General features: G+C 38.6%; 1 protein-coding gene across 6 annotated transcripts in view; it reads right to left on the minus strand.

The window, feature by feature from the left end:
* TENM1 (teneurin transmembrane protein 1) overlaps positions 1-19,173 on the minus strand; it is a 1,037,319-nt gene that overhangs the window by 998,524 nt on the left and 19,622 nt on the right. The window lies entirely within an intron of this gene.

Raw genomic sequence — 19,173 nt, forward strand, 5'->3', positions numbered from 1 at the left:
TTAGGTGAGGGTGGAGCAGGCAGGAATATATCTTGCGCAGGGACAGTAATCTCTCCAACTCCTACTTCAGCGCTGTCTACGACGTCTGAGGGACTTAACCCAGCTAGGCCCAGGATCTGATAGAGCTGTGTCTCCATTCTGACAAAATGTCAATGCAACATGTTGCGCATTTCAGCTTCATATGCATTAATTGCGGTAGCAGACCCTAGAGCAGGAGGCATTATTAGCTGTCGTAAGGGCTCGAGAGTCACTTTGTAGGTGTATAGAACCTTAGAGAGACAGTAACCACATGGCCCAGCTGCAGAGTGTAGATAGAGTGGGTAAGCTTGAAATTGGCTTCCAAACCGTGATATCTTGCTTTGTGTAGTTTCTTGAGGGTACTATAGGACCGATCGTAACTTTTTTATCAAAAGTTTATAGTAAATCCCATATAAATCAGAATGAAGCCAGGAGCTCCACTAAAACATGATCAGCCACTTCGGTATCAGGCTCCGCCCACCTAAAGCCACTTTTTACCCAGAAAACAAGGTGTCTCGCTAAGGGGCGTATACTGCATTTCCATATGAAAAATGCACAATAAAATTTGTATTTTAAACATCATACAAAACAAATATTTGACCCAATCACACAAAAATAAGCAGGGAAAAATTGTATTGTTAAGGTGCACCAAAAAGCATAACAAAAGTATTCACCAAAAATCGTATTTTAACAAAAAAACGTAAAATTTGTGTGTAATTTACACAGGAATAAATCTAATTAAATATGCACCGCGTAAAACGTAATTTTAGTGCACTGGATGTGCAAAAATCACACAGAAATTTGTACTTATAAAAACAAAATGCAAAAAGTAATTGTTCTTTTTTCGTAAAATGGGCTGAACATGGGCGTATATGAAAACCTCTCTCTAATCCCAGCGTAATTCTATTTTTAGCTATTTTAGGGTTTATTTTACAGGTAAGTATTTAGTTTTAAATAGGAATAATTTAGTTAATGATAGGAATTTTTATTTTGATTTATTTTATTTATATTTAAGTTAGGAGGTGTTAGGGTTAGGGTTAGACTTAGATTTAGGGGTTAATAACTTTAATATAGTGGCGGCGATGTTGGGGGCGGCAGATTAGGGGTTAATAAATGTAGGTAGGTGGCGGCGATGTTAGGGACGGCAGATTAGGGGTTAATAATATTTAACTAATGTTTGCAAAGTGGTAGTGTGGTGTGTTTTACACCTGCAGCACTCATTATGTCACTTTCTCTCTAGTAGTGGAAGCTTGTTTATTTGAAATGTACACCTGTTATTGGGTATAGGGCCCATACCCAAATGACGGGATGTATTATTAAACATACAGCTGTTGTTGTGCTATATTTTGAACCAACATAGATCATATAACATTTAGCTGTATTGAGCTTCAAACGGGATCTGTACTGTCAGTCAATTTGAGATTCAGAGTTCAAGTAAGGTATTAGTCAGCTAATCGATATCAGCCACGTAACACCCTAATTTATCTTATGTCCCTCTTCCCATAAGGTTCTTTATTTTGTTGCCATTGACTCCGACCCCCCAGGTATAGAACTCTGGCATTATGTGATTGTGCCTGAGTATTCTCGCGCGGTTTCCATTGATACATTCCGCACTTATAATCAATATCTCCCTAAACATCCAGAATCAGGTGGCTCAGGTACTTTTTTGCTTACTACTCTTAGGCCTAGATTTGGAGTTTTGCGTTAGAAGGGGTGCGTTAGCTACGCATGCTTTTTTTTGGCCGCACCTTTTTTAATACCGCTGGTATTTAGAGTTCACAGAATGGCTTGGTTTTCAGTGCGTTAGGCTCCAAAAAGGGAGCGTAGAGCATAATTTACTGCACTGCAACTCTCAATACCAGTGGTGCTTACGGACGCGGCCAGCTTCAAAAACCTGCTTGTGCACGATTCCCCCATAGGAAACAATGGGGCAGTTTGAGCTGAAAAAAAAACAAACACCTGCAAAAAAGCAGTGTTAAGCTCCTAACGCAGCCCCATTGTTTCCTATAGGGAAACACTTCCTAAGTCTGCACCTAACACCCTAACATGTACCCCGAGTCTAAACACCTCCAACCTTACACTTATTAACCCCTAATCTGCCGCCCCCGCTATCGCTGACCCCTTATTAACCCCTAATCTGCCGCTCCGTACACCGCCGCAACCTACGTTATCCCTATTTACCCCTAATCTGCTGCCCCTAACACCGCCGACCTCTATATTATATTTATTAACCCCTAATCTGCCCCCCTCAACGTCGCCGCTACCTATCTACAATTATTAACCCCTAATCTGCCGACCGGACCTCGCCGCTACTATAATAAAGTTATTAACCCCTAATCCGCCTCACTCCCGCCTCAATAACCCTATAATAAATAGTATTAACCCCTAATCTGCTCTCCCTATCATCGCCGACACCTAACTTCAAGTATTAACCCCTAATCTGCCGACCGGACCTCACCGCTACTCTAATAAATTTTTAATCCCTAAAGCTAAGTCTAACCCTAACCCTAACACCCCCCTAAATTAAACATAATTTAAATCTAACGAAATAAATGAACTCTTATTAAATAAATTATTCCTATTTAAAGCTAAATACTTACCTGTAAAATAAACCCTAATATAGCTACAATATAAATTATAATTATATTGTAGCTATTTTAGGATTTATATTTATTTTACAGGCAACTTTGTATTTATTTTAACCAGGTACAATAGCTATTAAATAGTAAAGAACTATTTAATAGCTACCTAGTTAAAATAATTACAAAATTACCTGTAAAATAAATCCTAACCTAAGTTACAATTAAACCTAACACTACACTAGCAATAAATTAAATAAAATACCTACAATTATCTACAATTAAACCTAACACTACACTATCAATAAATAAATTAAATAAAATACCTACAAATAAATACAATTAAATAAACTAACTAAAGTACAAAAAATAAAAAAAGCTAAGTTACAAAATTTTTTTTTTTTAATTACAAACATAATAAAAATATTACAACAATTTTAAGCTAATCACACCTACTCTAAGCCCCCTAATAAAATAACAAAGCCCCCCAAAATAAAAAAAATGCCCTACCCTATTCTAAAATTAAAATAGAAAAGCTTTTTTACCTTACCAGCCCTTAAAAGGGCCTTTTGCGGGGCATACCCCAAAGAATTCAGCTCTTTTGCCTGTAAAAAAAACATACAATACCCCCCCCAACATTACAACCCACCACCCACATACCCCTAATCTAACCCAAACCCCCCTTAAATAAACCTAACACTAAGCCCCTGAAGATCTTCCTACCTTGTCTTCACCATGCCAGGTATCACCGAAATCTTCATCCAAGCCCAAGCGGGGGCTGGAGATCCATTATCCGGCTGAAGTCTTCTATCAAGCGGCGGCTGAAGAGGTCCAGAAGAGGCTCCAAAGTCTTCATGCTATCCGGGCAGAAGAGTAGATCCGGACCGGCAACCATCTTCCAAGCGGTGACAAGCGGCTCCATGTTGAAAACCTCCGGCACGGATCCATCCTCTTCTTGCGACGTCCTAAGTCTGATTGAAGGTTCCTTTAAATGACGTCATCCAAGATGGCGTCTCGAATTCCGATTGGCTGATGGGATTCTATCAGCCAATCGGAATTAAGGTAGGAAAATTCTGATTGGATGACGTCCCTTAAAGGAACCTTCATTCGTCGTCTAGTCGTCGGAAGAAGAGGATGGATCCGCGCTGGAGGTCTTCAAGATGGAGCCGGTCGTCATCGGATGGAAGAACATAGAAGATGCGGCTTGGATGAAGATGTTTGCCGGTCTGGATCGACTCTTCTGCCCGGATAGGATGAAGACTTCTGCCCGAAGATGGAATTCTTTAGTCGCCGCTTGGATCCAGACTTCAGCCGGATGATGGATGTCACTCTTCAGCCCCCGCTTGGGCTTGGATGAAGATTTCGGAGGCTCTTCTGGACCGATCGGGACCCGGTGTGGTGAAGACAAGGTAGGGAGATCTTCAGGGGCTTAGTGTTAGGTTTATTTAAGGGGGGTTTAAGTTAGATTAGGGGTATGCGGGTGGTGGGTTTTAATGTTGGGGGGGTATTGTATGTTTTTTTTTTACAGGCAAAAGAGCTGAATTCTTTGAGGCACGCCCCGCAAAGGGCCCTTTTAAGGGCTGGTAAGGTAAAGGAGCTTTTCTATTTTAATTTTAGAAAAGGGTAGGGCATTTTTTTATTTTGGGGGGCTTTGTTATTTTATTAGGGGGCTTAGAGTAGGTGTAATTAGTTTAAAATTGTTGTAATATTTTTCTAATGTTTGTAAATATTTTTTTATTTTTTGTAACTTAGTTCTTTTTTATTTTTTGTACTTTAGTTAGTTTATTTAATTGTATTTATTTGTAGGTATTTTATTTAATTAATTTATTGATAGTGTAGTGTTAGGTTTAATTGTAACTTAGGTTAGGATTTATTTTACAGGTAATTTTGTAATTATTTTAACTAGGTAGCTATTAAATAGTTATTAACTATTTAATAGCTATTGTACCTGGTTAAAATAATTACAAAGTTGCCTGTAAAATAAATATTAATCCTAAAATAGCTACAATATAATTATAATTTATATTGTAGCTATATTAGGGTTTATTTTACAGGTAAGTATTTAGCTTTAAATAGGAATAATTTATTTAATAAGAGTTAATTTATTTAGTTAGATTTACATTATATTTAACTTAGGGGGGTGTTAGTGTTAGGGTTAGACTTAGCTTTAGGGGTTAATACATTTATTATAGTAGCGGTGAGGTCCGGTCGGCAGATTAGGGGTTAATACTTGAAGTTAGGTGTCGGTGAGGTTAGGGAGGGCAGATTAGGGGTTAATACTATTTATTATAGGGTTATTGAGGCGGGAGTGAGGCGGATTAGGGGTTAATAACTTTATTATAGTAGCGGCGAGGTACGGTCGGCAGATTAGGGGTTAATAAGTATAACATAGGTGGCGGCGGTGTGCGGTCGGCAGATTAGGGGTTAAAAAAATTTAATCGAGTGGCGGCGATGTGGGGGGACCATGGTTTAGGGGTACATAGGTAGTTTATGGGTGTTAGTATACTTTAGAACACAGTAGTTAAGAGCATTATGAACCGGCGTTAGCCCAAAAAGCTCTTAACTTCTGTTTTTTTTCTGCGGCTGGAGTTTTGTCGTTAGATTTCTAACGCTCACTTCAGCCACAACTCTAAATACCGGCGTTAGAAAGATCCCATTGAAAAGATAGGATACGCAATTGGCGTAGGGGGATCTGCGGTATGGAAAAGTTGCGGCTGCAAAGTGAGCGTTAGACCCTTTCCTGACTGACTCCAAATACCAGCGGGCGGTAAAAACCAGCGTTAGGAGCCTCTAACGCTGGTTTTGACAGCTACCGCCAAACTCTAAATCTAGTCGTAAAACTTTTTATATTGAAAGCCACATTTAGCTGTCTATCTATTACATTACTCTGGATTTCAAAAATTTGAGAAAGCTTAAAATTTTTGCATATATATATACAATGTGTGTAACTACAAGTTTTCTTTTTTATGCAGCAAAACAGAAAATGTGAGGTTTATTTCTAGTATTTTTTGCATAACTGTGACGTAACAGATTTGACTATTTTGTGGCAACACGATTGATATGTTCTTTCTCTGTATATGTATTTGACTTCTGCAACTCAATATGTCTGTTATTTTACATCATTTAGATAATTCCACCAGGGAAATTGAAGGACTGGCGAGCATTCATTAATAATCTCGCCAGTCTAGAGAGCTTTTAATCATCAAGCTCTTAGTAAATATATATATGTACTGTATATGCTGATATAGATATATATATTTATGTCTTAATATATGTATAACAAACAAGCAAAGAGCCCTTCTACAGCGCTCAAATCTCTCATGCAGCTATCAAAAAAATATCAACAGTCCTAATGGAGTATGCGGAAATACTTCTAGGTAGCCATGGAATAGCACATATACAAAGTATGTACAGTAGTACTAGAAAAAAATCAGCACCTTGATATTTGAAAATCCAGCTCTGTAGTCCTTCTGGTAGGACCCAGCAACAGTAAAGTATCTGCTTCCAACCGTAGTACTTCTTCCGGAAAGGGCATACAATGAAATGCTGCGGTGAACAAAATATAGAAACCCAACCTCCTGCAATATCAACCTGCAAACTGCTGAAAAGGATCCCGTATTCTCCAAATAAAATAAGAAACAAAGTAGCAAGGCAGGAGACCAAGTAAAAGGGTAAAACGTAACTTTTATTCCTCAAGGCAAAAGAAAAGTGCACATGGCGTAGACGCTGGACAACTGCCGTCTTATGTGTTTTGGCTAGTTGCCTTAGTCAGCGTCTACGCCATGTGTACTTTTATTTTGCCTTGAGGAATAAAAGTTAAGTTTTACCTTTTTTAATTGGTCTCCTGCCTCGCTACTTTGTTTCTTCTTTAATATAAGTATATACACATATTAACACATAAATATATATGTATTTAATCAAATACATATATATTTACATTGCGGTCTATGGGAACACACAGCTCCTATAGACCACAATATAAAGACACTTTTCAGTGCCGTTTTTTTTCTAACAATCCACTCCCACCAACTTTAAAGCCCCCAAACTGCCTAGTCCAGTTTTTGTTTATTTACAAAAAATGCTACTTTTTTTTTAATAAAAAACTATAATGCCCTCTATTTTGAGGACATTTGGGGCACTTTTAGAAAATGAACCAGAGATTGTATCTCTGGTTAATTTTCGGAGTGCTGATTGCTACAGCGAGGTCACAGTAGCAATAACCATAACCAGCCACTCGTAATGGCTGGTTAATTATTGCCTGTTTGTGGGAGCCCAAAAATGTAGTGCTCCACTTGTAATCTAGCGCTTAGTTTTGCTAAATAAAATGCAATTTTACATTTATAAAATTATTCTAGGAAAAATAGGTTTTATATAAGTGCTGAAATGAGCTATCACATCTATTTCCCTTTTAATACTGTATATCCTATATTGACATTTCTAGCTTAAAGGGTTAGAAAACTTGGCCCAATGTTACTGAAATAAAAGACAGTATTAGAATTTACAGCATATATATAATAAAATAAAGTTACTTTTTACTGTAAACAAAGCATCTAAACACCTTCTAAATAACTTTTAAAATCACATAACACAAGTGATAGACCGCTCATAAAAGTAGGCAGTGTTTATTTAAAATAATGTAAGGTGTTCCAACCAATAGTGAAGTAGTTGCACCCATGTCATTTTAATATTCATGACTGGATCGTCAGCACAACACATGCGTACTTGTAATCGAATGGGTTTGCATGTGTGCAGTATAACATAGAATGCTTTACATGCTGGTGTTATTATTATAAGCAGTAGTAAATCAGTTCTGACTAAGACATCCGAATTTACTATTGCTTATATTCTTTGCAATGCACATTATTTGTAAAGATTAAAGAGTGGATAAAAAAATCCCATTGGCTGACTTCTATCAGGGTGTGCGCTCCCGCGGTCATGTGGCATTGTTTTGTTGTAGAAACCGGAAAGTTTGAGTGTGTCAGTGATTAGAGGGCTAGTGACAGTGTGGAGCGCTTATTGCCTGGCCATCCTGTAGTGGCCACAGGCTTTATTGTGCTCTGTGAAGTCGGCATTTCAAAGGAATAACGAGCCGCCTTACCTCAATGACACCAGCATCTACGTCACCATCCCTGCATATAGGACTTTGTTAATGGCTTGCCGCAGAATAAAAGTGGGCTGACTGCGCATGCATTAGCCTTTAAAAACTTTAACTGCACATGCGGGCCACCATGATGTTTCTACCTAGGTAGAATATTGTTATAGGGCAAAATAATAAGATAAAACCTGGGTTTGTCGAAATAAAGAATTTGAAAGATAAATATTAAGAAAACGGCTGAAAACTTTTAATAGGTACTAATTACAAATATTTAAAATATATATTGAAATTTAAAAAAATCTTAACACATTTTTTTTAAGTTTACTATCCCTTTAAAGGGACAATGTACTGGGATTTTTTCCTCTCCTTTAAGATGTTCACAAGTATCCATTTTACCTGCTGAGTATATTAAAATCTTTACAGATAGCTCCTTTACCTTTCTTTTGTCATTTGAAATAGCTGCATTTGCCTTTTTGTATCCCCACCTCTACTAAAAATGCCATTACCTAAAGGGACAGTCTAATCAATGATCCAGATAGGACATGCAATTTTAAACAACTTTCCAGTTTACTTTTATCATCAAATTTGCTTTGTACTCTTGGAATTCTTTGCTGAAAGCTAAACCTAGGTAGGCTCATATAATCATTTATAAGGCCTTGAATGCCACCTCTTATCTCAGTGCATTTTGACAGTTTTTCGCAGCTAGACAGTGCTAGTCTTTACATAGGTAAAAATAATATTAATATAACATTGATGGTTATACAAAACTGGGGAATGTGTAATAAAGGGATTATCTATCTTTTTAAAAAACAATCATTTTCAAGCAGACTGAACCTTTAAGTGATGGTTTTAGAAAAGCTATGTAAACTAGAATATTTATAAATAAATCACTCTCCCAGTGGGGGTTGGACTGACATTTTCCATTGTTTTCTCCAAGTACTGGTCTCTCTGTGTATATTGAAATAAGATAAGATTGATTTTGTGTAAATAATATAGAGATAAGCTAATGATGTCTGCTCTTCCTAGAAGCTCAGACCATTTCATTGGGTGGTAGTCTCAATAAACAGAAACTGCAATTTGATAAATAAAAATAAACCTAAAGGAACAATTTTATATGCATTTTATAATCTGTAGTTGGTATAACAAGTCATTGGAAGCACATTAAAAGGGAAACAATTTTGTAGGACACTTGTTTTTAAATTTATTTTTCATTATTTTAATAAAAGTTTGAATGTAAACCATTATTAAAGAGAAGTAAAGGGTTGGTAGTATGCTGACATACCACCAAGCAGCAGCTGCATTAGCCTTTATTTTTATTATTATTGCTGAGATAGGCATAATGTTCACCCTAATGGAGACAATCTCAACACTTATACAGACACTAATGCATAAGTAAGCTCCTATACCCCAGTGCCTCTCAACTCCAGTCTTAAGGACACTTTACAGGCCAGATATTCATTATATCTTAACTAGAGCACAGGTGAAATAATCAGCTGACCAGTAACCATGGTTACCAACCTGCTCTCACCCTTCAGATGATTATTTCACCTGTGCTCTAGTTAAGATATAATGAATATCTGGCCTGTAAAGGGTCTTGAGGACTGGAGTTGAGAAACACTGCTATACACAATGCAGATCTACCAATAAGTGCCTGCACAATGCATGCAGCACCAATACGATGTTAAAAATCCTAAACAGCCTTTTAAATGGACTTTGCATTGTAAATTGAATTGCGGTAATATTCAAATACAGCCTCAGCATACTATTGACTACTATGCACATATGTCTCTTTTCATTGGCTGACCAGATGTGCTCAGCTAGCTCCAATTAGTACAATTTTGCTCTAAAACTAAATTTAACTATGTGTTTAACCTCTTTTGCAGAAGTTAAACACATTAGAGGTGGTCACAATTCTTTAGAAAAACCTAGCAAATTATTTATCTACAAAAATCCTCAGACATTTTCTGTACAAAAAAATTAGATATGATTTTCTAAAGGAATTTTTTTCTAAATTGACACTAGTTATTTGCAATCATAGATCAATAATAAATTGTTCTTACGTATAAGAACATTTTCTTTTTGCTGTTTTATCTCCATTTTAGCAACTCTAGTTTTACAATTCCCACAATTCTCTTCAAATGCATGGTATTTTGTTCATCAGCAAATTGGTAAATTGGGTGGCTGGGTTTATCATCATAAGAAAAAGTAAACCTTGACAGTTGTTTATCCAGAATATTCTACAAATTAAGAATCTCAATTTGGAGAGGTACTTATATTAGTTATTTTTGTACAGTCTTATATAACATGACACCAGTTTTCTAAGTTTGTTAGTTATGTAGCATAAGTGTTTATTTTAAACAGTTAATTAGCGAGCCAATTAAACTCAATTTTCTTGATTTTTTTTTTAAAGCTACTACAGATAATTTGAATAAACTGAGAGATTAATATACTAGTTAAATGATTAATCATTAAAATTATGAGAATTTGCATTTTTGGGGAATTCAGCTGCACAACAAAGTCTGTCCTCTAACATATTTAAATAAAATAAAAAGAACAATGAAAAGTTTACTTTGAAGATAGAGATATTAATTAAGCAATGAATAATTCAGATATAACAATTGTAAATAACAAATCTCTCTCAATGCCATATATTTATCATGAAGGCAAACATAAAAACTACATTTTCCAGATCAATGCTAAAATGAAATAACAATAATTAATCAATAACAGAGGTCAGAAAAAATCTCTGTACACCCCTCACATTTTTTGTAAATATTTTATTATATCTTTTTATGTGACAAGTTGACACTTGTCTACAATGTAAAGTAGTGAGTGTACAGTCTGTATAAGAGTGTAAATTTACTGTCCCCTTAAAATAACTCAACACACAGCCATTAATGTCTAAACCGCTGGTAACAAAAGTGAGTATACCCCTAAGTGACAATGTCTTTATTGGGCCCAATTAGCCATTAACCCTCCCCGCTGTGATGTGACTCGTTAATGTTGCAAGGTCTCAAGTGTGAATGGGGAGCAGGTGTGTTAAATTTGGTGTTATCGCTCTCACACTCTCTCATACTGGTTACTGGAAGTTCAACATGGCACCTCATGGCAAAGAACGCTCTGAGGATCTTAAAAAAATATTTACAAAAATGTGAGTGGTGTACTCACTTTTGGGTGAGCATACACAGATCAACAGGCCAGCACTCCCAGTAACATAGATTTTCAACCGCAAAGGGTGCATTCAGGAAACAGAAAAGGTAAAAAACATATCCTCGCACTCAAAGAGAACAGAATCCACCGATGAAAACAAACTTTCTTTATTGCACCATAAAATCAATGGAAGTAGCAAATTACAGCCAGACGCGTTTTGCCATACATGACAAGACTTTTTGAGTGTGAGGAAATGCTTTTTACCTTTTCTATTCAAGTTTGGAGGTTTCAATGGAGCTTCCGCTTTCCTGGGCACCAAGGGTGTGGATCCAGGGGAACCATTTACAAGATGCACTGAGTGCACAGCGTGAAGAACGCGGTATGAAGATTGGGGGAGGTTTTTTAATCGTGAGCGCTTACATGGGACTGTTTGCTGCATTCAGGAAATAGAAAATATATAACAAAGCAGGAAGTACTCTCCAGGTCTTGTATTCAGTTCACTCTTTAATACCTTAAGTGAAGTTAAGTGACGTGTCAGGGTTTTATCTCTGTCTTCAGACAAAGTATTATACATGGGTATAGACTGGGATAAAAACCTGAAATTTCACTTAAGGTATTAAAGAGTGAACTAAGTACAAGTCCCAGAGAGTGCTTCCAGCTTTGTTGAAAATTATAAATATATATGTATGTGTGTTTCTGTGTATAATTAAAAATATATATATAAAATGAAAAATAACTATTACATAAAATAAGCATATTGCATTTATACTTGAAAAAGAGTCTTCAGTCAAGTCAATTAAGACCTGTAGAGAATTTTTTTTAAATCTTGAGATTTAATGGTCAGGGTAGGAACAAAATTTCTCCAAAAAGTAAAACATGCGTATGTAGATAGGAATATAGGTCTTCTCTGCTATTTGTTTTATATATATATATATATATATATATATATATATATATATATATATATATATATATATATATATATATATATACAGTAACTCACAAAAGTGAGTACCCCCCCTCACATTTTTGTAAATATTTTATTATATCTTTTCATGTGACAACACTGAAGAAATTACACTTTGCTACAATGTAAAGTAGTGAATGTACAGCCTGTATAACAGTGTCAATTTGCTGTCCCCTCAAAATAACTCAACACACATTAATGTCTAAACCATTGGTAACAAAAGTGAGTACACCCCTAAATGGAAATGTCCAAATTGGGCCCAAAGTGTCAATATTATGTGTGGCCACCATTATTTTCCAGCACTGCCTTAACCCTCTTGGGCATGGAGTTGACCAGAGCTTCACAGGTTGCCACTGGAGTCCTCTTCCACTTCTCCATGACAACATCACGGAGTGCTCCCCCACCTTCCGTTTGAGGATGCCCCACAGATGCTCAATAGGGTTTAGGTCTGGAGACATGCTTGGTCAGTCCATCACCTTTACCCTCAGCTTCTTTAACAAGACAGTGGTTGTCTTGGGGGTGTGTTTGGGGTCGTTATTATGTTGGAATACTGCCCTGTGGCCCAGTCTCCGAAGGGAGGGGATCATGCTCTGCTTCAGTATGTCACAGTACATGTTGGCATTCATGGTTTCCTCAATGAACTGTAGCTCCCCAGTGCTGGCAGCACTCATGCAGGCCCAGACCATGACACCCCCAGCATAATGCTTGACTGTAGGCAAGACACACTTGTCTTTGTACTTCTCATCTAGTTGTCGCCACACACGCTTGACACCATCTGAACCAAATAGGTTTATCTTGGGCTCATCGGACGACAGGACATGGTTCCAGTAATCCATGTCCTTAGTCTGCTTGTCTTCAGCAAACTGTTTGTGAGCTTTCTTGTGCATCATCTTTAGAAGAGGCTTCCTTCTGAGACAACAGCTATGCAGACCAATTTGATGCAGTGTGCGGCGTATGGTCTGAGCGCTGACAGGCTGATCCCCCACCCCTCCAACCTCTGCAGCAATGCTGGCAGCACTCATAAGTTAATTTCCTGAAAGAAAACCTCTGGATATGACGCTGAGCACGTGCACTCAACTTCTTTGGTCAACCATGGTGAGGCATGTTCTGAGTGGAAGCTGTCCTGTGAACCCTGCTATATGGTCTTGCCCACCGTGCTGCATCTCAGTTTCAGGGTCTTGGCAATCTTCGTATAGCATAGGCCATCTTTATTTAGAGCAACAATTCTTTTTTTCAGATCCTCAGAGAGTTCTTTGCCATGAGGTGCCATGTTGAACTTCCAATGACCAGTATGAGAGTGTGAGAGCGATAACACCAAATTTAACACACCTGCTCCCCATTCACACCTAAGACCTTGTAACACTATTGAGTCACATGACACCGGGGAGGGAAAATGGCTAATTTGGCCCAATTTGGACATTTCCACTTAGGGGTGTACTCAATTTTGTTGCCAACGGTTTAGACATTAATGGCTGTGTGTTGGGTTATTTTGAGGGGACAGCAAATTTACACTCTTATATAGGCTGTACACTCACTACTTTACATTGTAGCAAAGTGTCATTTCTTTAGTGTTGTCACATGAAAAGATATAATAAAATATTTACAAAAATGTGAAGGGTGTACTCACTTTTGTGAGATACTGTATATATATATATATATATATATATATATATATATATATATATATATATATATACATATAAAGCAGACTTTTTTCCCATTTTTTGTCATTCAAAAAAAATAAATGAGTGTTTTAAAACATTTTGTTAGAACTATAACAATTACATTATTACAGACTAAACAGTGTGTATGATCTCACCCAAAGTCCATAATGTTCCAAAGGTAAATCTAAAAATACATTATTCTTCTTAATTCATATTTAATGTTCTTGCACAAGGTAACAAACAAATCTGGACTGGTGTACTAAAACTTGTCATCACTATTTAAATCAAGCTTTCATTACTTACTTTACCTTTGGATCCAAGCAGCTGTGAATGTGTGTATTGTTAAGACTTTTTCCTTAGAAAAGGATGACTGGGCTAGGTTAGAGCTGGAGTAGGGACTGCAATCTATCTTAATGGGTTTAGACTAGTGATGTCGCAAACCTAAAATTTTCAGTGCGCGAACGCGAACTTCCGCAAATGTTTGCGAACCGGCGAACCGGGCAAACCGCCATAGACTTCAATAGGCAGGCAAATTTTAAAACCCACAGGAACGGGGGGCGGAGCTAGCCACAGAGGAGACCAGACGCATATCTCATGAGCTCCTGTGATATTAATCTACATTTAGCCTAATGGAGAGCATAATCTATGTTCCCTAACCAATTCTGTGATTTATACTGGTGCAGGGGGTTGGCAACTTTTCCTTATACAGCCTGGTGACACTTTACATGTGTCCTACAATCCCTTTTAAGAACTGCGCTATCTGGCTTGCCCACGAGGCTGCAGGGACTACCTGATCTCTATTTATATCGGCATTTACTCTACATCCCTTCCTGCTTCAGCAAATATGAAAGTTACTTATGAGCAGATCCTCATGTCTTTAAACAAACTTGGGGAGAAGATGGATAGCTGCTTCCTGGATTTGCGGCTGGTAGCAAGAGACCAGCTTCAAGGGAATGCCAGCGCAATATCTAAAATGGCGGATAGCAAAGATCTCCCGGAGCTACCCCAGTTCAATTCAAGGGCAATACCCTCAGTGCCTGCAACATCGCAGTCTTACAGGGAGTCTCTTCTGCAGGTCAGTTCCCTATGTGCCACGACGGATTGCACAGTACAGAGGGGATGTGTTTTGTTGGAGCAACCTGATGAGTGCTCCTATCTCGGAACTGAAGCCCCACTCTCCGTTACTCCACCGTTTAGAGCTTGCTATCCCTATTTGAGGAGCGGATCTCCTGACATCGCACTGACTAGGGCAGCTAAGGTGGTTGGCACTGATGCTCGCTGCTCTTTATGGTACACAGAGACAGACTGGATTATGTGGTCGTCGCCTTCTGCAGCCATGCACACACAGGAATCCTGTAAGTCTGACCTGACGAAGCTGACATTTTGGTGCTGGACACTCAAAAATGCAGTCGGAGTGGGCTGAAGACATTGAGGGCTCTAACAAAAGTGTTAGCAAGTCCCTAGTAATCAGACTAACGTTTTTATTTTATCTCCAATGACTATGTGTTATTACAGCTTCTGAATTCAACACTGAGCATTTGATATTAGGGCCCATTAATGAGAACCGCATTGTTTGAAAAAAGTGCCCAACCTGTTATACCTCATGTCAGTTCAATATATCCATTGCTAATAGCACATTTAATTTACTTATTATATCTGTTATTAGTTAAATGTTTTCTGTCATTTTGCAATATTTAAATATGTTTTAAGGACCTCTCTGTAAAAAATGCTAAGGTTCAGTTACAAAGGTCCATATTAATTTCTATACATAGCTAATTTGTCCCAGCTACGTATACCCCTTAGAGACATATTGATAGCTATTTCTCAATGAGGGTGTTCAAGAGTTCACATTGAAGTTAGATTCTAGGGGTAATGATATCATACTATTTGTTAGATAAGGTATGTAGGAGTGTGGCTGTCTAGTTTTATGTGTAATTCCCTATAGAGTGCAGTTATTACTTCTATATGCTTGCTCTCAGTGGCTAACTAACCGTTAAAATAAGTTTCCAATACGAAATACTGACTGAGGATTGGCCAATAGGATTAAAGCCCAAACTTAATATATATCTTTTCACACTTTCAATAATCTCTCCCCCTAATAATAATAATAGCATTAACTTGGCTTAGCATACGTATATATATTTATATAGGAATAGCCTATTGTAGTACTTTAGGGTCTGCTTTATTTAAATTTATCAGTTTCCTAGATGAAAGCTGTGTTATTCACTCACATCTGCCAATATATATGCTTAATATGAAAGTGGTCCATTTCCTACTTTGGAAGCAGGTAATCTAAAAAGGACACCCCAAGTTGATATCATTGCTTACATTTAAATGCACTTCAATAGGGCTACTATTCAATAACATAAGCTTGCTCCAGATAGGTAACCTTTTCTTAGTATATCACTGACATCTGTCAAGGTTATACTTTCTAATCATCCTAAGTTGGAAAGTTTACTTTAGACACCCTAATTGTGAGTCAGGATGTTGCAGTGTACATGGATAATGTATGTTTACATAGAAGGGTTCGGTATACTAATCTAGGCTTGTTCTGCTGGTTGCGGCCGGATCAGTGGAATTGGCATTATACGTAAATAATACAGAAGGGACTCCTCTCCTCCCTTTCCCGCCGGTACTTGTTGCCTGCGGGTCATACCCCTACTCCCTTTTCCCTTGTCGCCGGTAATGCTGCCTGACTGAGACATATCCCTGATATCTACATCCTCTGGCAATAATGGTTGCACATCACTCATTTCTTCCAACTGATGTGTAAATAACTCCTCTGACAGATCAAGTGAAGCGGCTGTGGTGCTAGTGTTGGTGGTGGTGGCAGGCGGCGAGTGGTAACTTAAGAGGTGCCCGAAGCTAAGCTGGAGGAGGATGGTGCATCAAGGTTCAGAGCGGAAGCTGTAGAAGATTGGGTGTCCTGTGTTAGCCAGTCAACTATGTCCTCAGAACTGTTCGAGTTCAGGGTACGTGGCCTCTGAACACTGGGCATTATTCCAGGGCCAAAGGGAATCACAGCACCACGACCACGACGGCCCCTGCGGGGTGGCCTGCCTCTGCCTGCCATTTTTTTTTTATTAGTGGTACTATGCGTGCAAGCTACTGTGACAACAGATATGAGTGGCACTGTGCACTGGCAGAAGTTGGCAGAGTAGACGCTGTAGGCCTGACACACACGCTTGCAGACAACTAACTGCTATTCAATCTATTAAAGTCAAATTTTTTTTTTTAAATGTACACTACTGTTACACCAGATATGAGTTGCACTGGTGTGACACTGTGCCCTGGCAGGCCCTGAAACGCACACGCGTGAAGGAAACTGACTGCTATTATTTCACAGTCAAAATTCTAGTTTTTTTTTTAATGTACAGTACTGTTACACCAGATATGAGTTGCACTGGTGTGACACTGTGCCCTGGCAGGCCCTGAAACGCACACGCGTGAAGGAAACTGACTGCTATTATTTCACAGTCAAATTTCTATTTTTTTTTTTAATATACACTACTGTTACACCAGATATGAGTTGCACTGGTGTGACACTGTGCCCTGGCAGGCCCTGAAACGCACACGTGTGAAGGAAACTGACTGCTATTATTTCACAGTCAAATTTCTAGTTTTTTTTTTAATGTACACTACTGTTACACCAGATATGAGCTGCACTGGTGTGACACTGTGCCCTGGCAGGCCCTGAAACGCACAGGTGTGAAGGAAACTGACTGCTATTATTTCACAGACAAATTTCTAGTTTTTTTTTTTTAAATGTACACTACTGTTACACCAGATATGAGTTGCACTGGTGGGACACTGTGCCCTGGCAGGCACTGAAACGCACATGCGTGAAGGAAACTGACTCTATTATTTCACAGTCAAATTTCTAGTTTTTTTAACCCCTTAATGACCGAGGACATACGCCATACGTCCTCATAAAAATACAGTTAACGCCTGAGGACGTATGGCGTACGTCCTCGGTTTGGAAAGCAGCAGGATGCCTCGAATAACAAATTTTACCCCTCCGGTGCAGAGAGAGCCACTCTGTGGCCCTCTCTGCACCGGGCATCGATGGCCGCATTCGTTGGTGGGAGCTGAAGTGGGAGGCGGGTGGGCGGCCATCGATGCGTCCTTGTCAGAGAGGGGGGCGGGATCAGGGACGGGATCGCCGGGGGCGCGCGCATGCACGGGAGGAGATGGGCGGGCGCGTGCACGGGGAGGGAGCGGGTGGGAACCGCTACACTACAGAAAAAAATATTTTTATAAGTGGGAGAAAGGGGTGCAAAATATTTAGTACTTGGAAATCTAAGTGATCTGGGAGCGGGTGGGGGATTGGTCTTCGGGGGTGGGAAGCTACACTACAGAAAAATGAAATAAAAATAAAAAAAAAAACATTTTATTTGCAAACTGGGTACTGGCAGACAGCTGCCAGTACCCAATATGGCCCCCAATAAGGCAGAGGGGGAGGGTTAGGAAGCTGTTTTTGGGGGGGATCAGGGAGGTTGGGGGATAAGGGGGGGATCCTACACAACAGCATATGTAAATATTTTCTTTAAAAAAAAATATAAAAAAAAAAGATACCTTTTATTTTAGTACTGGCAGACTTTCTGCCAGTACTTAAGATGGCGGCGACAATTGTGGGGTGGGGGAGGGAAGAAAGCTCTTTGGGAGGGATCAGGGGGTCTGATGTGTCAGGTGGGAAGCTGATCTCTACACTAAAGCTAAAATTAACCCTGCAATCTCCCTACAAGCTACCTAATTAACCCCTTCACTGCTGGGCATAATTCATGTGTTGTGCGCAGTTGCATTTAGTGGCCTTCTAACTACCAAAAAGCAACGCCAAAGCCATATATGTCTGCTATTTCTGAACAAAAGGGATCCCAGAGAAGCATTTACAACCATTTGTGCCATAATTGCACAAGCTGTTTGTAAATAATTTCAGTGAGAAACCTAAAGTTTGTGAAAAAGTTGACTATTTTTTTTAATTTGATCGCATTTGGCGGTGAAATGGTGGCATGAAATATACCAAAATGGGCCTAGATCAATACTTGGGGTTGTCTACTACACTACACTAAAGCTAAAATTAACCCTACAAGCTCCCTACAAGCTCCCTAATTAACCCCTATACTGCTGAGCATAATACACGTGTGGTGCGCAGCAGCATTTAGCGGCCTTCTAATTACCAAAAAGCAATGCCAAAGCCATATATGTCTGCTATTTCTGAAAAAAGGGGATCCCAGAGAAGCATTTACAATCATTTGTGCCATAATTGCACAAAATGTTTGTAAATGATTTCATTGAGAAACCTAAAATTTGGAAAAAGTTTAGTTTTTTTTTTTATTTGATCGCATTTGGCGGTGAATTGGTGGCATAAAATATACCAAGATGGGCCTAGATCAATACTTTGGGTTGTCTACTACACTACACTAAAGCTAAAATTACCCCAAAAAGCTCCCTACATGCTCCCTAATTAACCCCTTCACTGCTGGACATAATACACGTGTAATGCGCAGTGGTATTTAGCGGCCTTCTAATTATCAAAAAGCAACGTCAAAACCATATATGTCTGCTATTTCTGAACAAAGGGGATCCCAGAGAAAAATGTATAACCATTTATGCCATAATTGCACAAGCTATTTGTAAATAATTTCAGTGAGAAACCTAAAGTTTGTGAAAAACTTTGTGAAAAAGTGAACAATTCTTTTT

Source organism: Bombina bombina, chromosome 1 (assembly GCF_027579735.1).
Source record: "Bombina bombina isolate aBomBom1 chromosome 1, aBomBom1.pri, whole genome shotgun sequence".
Classification (NCBI taxonomy): Eukaryota; Metazoa; Chordata; class Amphibia; order Anura; family Bombinatoridae; genus Bombina; species Bombina bombina.